This window comes from Nicotiana tomentosiformis, chromosome 1 (genome assembly GCF_000390325.3).
Source record: "Nicotiana tomentosiformis chromosome 1, ASM39032v3, whole genome shotgun sequence".
NCBI classification, from domain to species: Eukaryota; Viridiplantae; Streptophyta; class Magnoliopsida; order Solanales; family Solanaceae; genus Nicotiana; species Nicotiana tomentosiformis.
Window position 1 is genome coordinate 49,761,195 of NC_090812.1, and position 2,500 is coordinate 49,763,694.

The window sequence follows — 2,500 nt, forward strand, 5'->3', positions numbered from 1 at the left end:
TCAGCACGTACTAAGCTTAGCCCCATGCGCACGGCACCTTGCGGCGCTACTTGCATGAGGCCTCGCCATTCCGTTGCCAAAAGCCATCAGCCGCCACGAGCGATGCCAGACACAACTCACAACAATCGATGGCAATCGGAACGCACTGAGTTTAGCCCCATGCGCATGGCACCTTGCGGTGCTACTTGCACGAGGCCGCGCCATTCCGTTTCCAAAAGCCATCAGCTGCCACGAGCGATGTCGCCTCCCGATTTTGCCCCCAACAACCGATGGCATTCGAAACGTACTGAGCTTAGCCCCATGCGCACGGCACCTTGCGACGCTACTTGAACGACGCTCCGCCGTTCCGTTGCCAAAATCCATCAACTTCCACGTGCGATGCCCACCACCAGACGTACTACGAGCACACACGAGTATTTGCCGACACGTTTTGCGAACATCGGGGACGTAGCACGAACAAGCCGTGCATGCCCCCAATGCCTACGCCGCATGCCAGCGTCCCCCGTGCATGCCCGCCTCATCCTGGCAGCAAGCACCTTGAGGTGCCTTTCAACACCTCTACCCCTCTTATATATGTCTTAAAAAAAAAAATCAAGTGACAAGAGTAGACATGTTTTGGCCAGAGAATCATAATAGACATGTACAACACCAAAATGCTCAAACCAAAGTACAACTTAGCTAATATATACACAAATTACTTTTAAATATTGTAAATGATATTTTTTACAAAAAATAATATTTTTTTAATAAATATTTATTATAAAACGAAAAAATACATAATAAAATACAAAGAAATAAGAAAATTATTATAAATATAGAAAAAACAATGGAGAAAATTTCCAATACATCTAGTAATAATATAACACATAAAATAATAAATATTTTATTAAAAAAGTACCATAAAAACTATTTAAAATTACAAAAAATGCATAAAATTTAATAAAAATATGTAAAAAAAATAGGTAAAATACATAATATTATTATAAAAATATATAGATGACCAACCACCAATAACCATGACGCACCTCCATTGTGACAACCACCATAAGTGATTCCGATATCAAATCACCGCTGCCAACCACCAAGCGTCGCACCAACCGTCGCCGGTCACTACCGCTCGAACCACCGCAATTTTCCACCACCGCCACCCACGACCACCAACCACCACCAACCACCAACATCATTGCGCTTGACATCTTGTTAAACATTGGCTAGCACTAGATATGGTGCGACGTGGTGCGACGTCATGCCATGGCCACGCCCTTCTATGTCCTGCCATGTCCTACGTCGTGCCATGGCCATGTCCTGTCACGTCCGACGTCGAGCCATGGCCACGTCCGACCACTCCCTGCCATGTCCTGCCATGTCTTGGTCCTACCACGGTCATGTCCTGCCACGTCCGATGCCGGGCCATGGCCACGCCCTGCCATGTCCTGCCATGTCCTGCGTCCTCCATGTCCTACCACATCCGATGTCGGGCCATGGCCACGTACGACCATGGTCTGCCATGTCCCGTCATGTCCTGCGTCCTGTCATGGCCATGTCCTGCCACGTCCGACGCCGTGCCATGGCCATGCCCTGCCATGTCTTGCGTCCTACCATGTCCTGCCACGTCCGACGTTGGGCCATGGACACGTACGACCACGCCCTGCCATGTCCCGTCATGTCCTGCATCGTGCGATGGCCATGTCCTGCCACGTACGACGTCGTGCCATGTCCTGCGTCCTACCATGTCCTGCGTCCTGCCATGTCCCGCATCCTGCCAAGGCCATGTCCTACCACGTTCGACGTCGGGCCATGGCCACGTACGACTACGCCCTGCCATGTCCCGTCATGTCCTGCGTCGTGCCATGGCCATGTCCTGGCACGTCCGACGCCGTGCCATGGCCACGCCCTGCCATGTCCTGCGTCCTGCCATGGCCATGTCCTGCCACGTCCGACGCTGTGCCATGGCCATGCCCTGCCATGTCCTGCGTCCTGCCATGGCCACGTTCTTCCACGCCCGACGTCAGGCCATGGCCACGTACGACCACGCCCTGCCATGTCTTGTCATGTCCTGCGTCGTGCCATGGCCATGTACTGCCAGATCCAACGTCGTGCCATGGCCACGCCCTGCAATGTCCTGTGTCCTGCCATGTCCTGCGTCCTGCCATGTCCTGCGTCCTACCGTGGCCATGTCCTGCCACGTCTGACGTCGGGCCATGGCCACATACGACCACGCCCTGCCATGTCCTGTCATATCCTGCGTCGTGCCATGGCCATGTCCTGCCACGTCGATGTCATGCCATGGCCACGCCCTGCCATGTCCCGTCATGTCTTGCGTCGTGCGATGGCCATGTCCTACTACGTCCGATGCCATGCCATGGCCACGCCTTGGCATGTCCCGTCATGTCCTGCGTCGTGCGATGGCCATGTCCTGCCACGTCCGACACTGTGCCATGGCCACGCCCTGCCATATCCTGCATCCTGCCATGTCCTGCGTCCTGCCGTGACCATATCC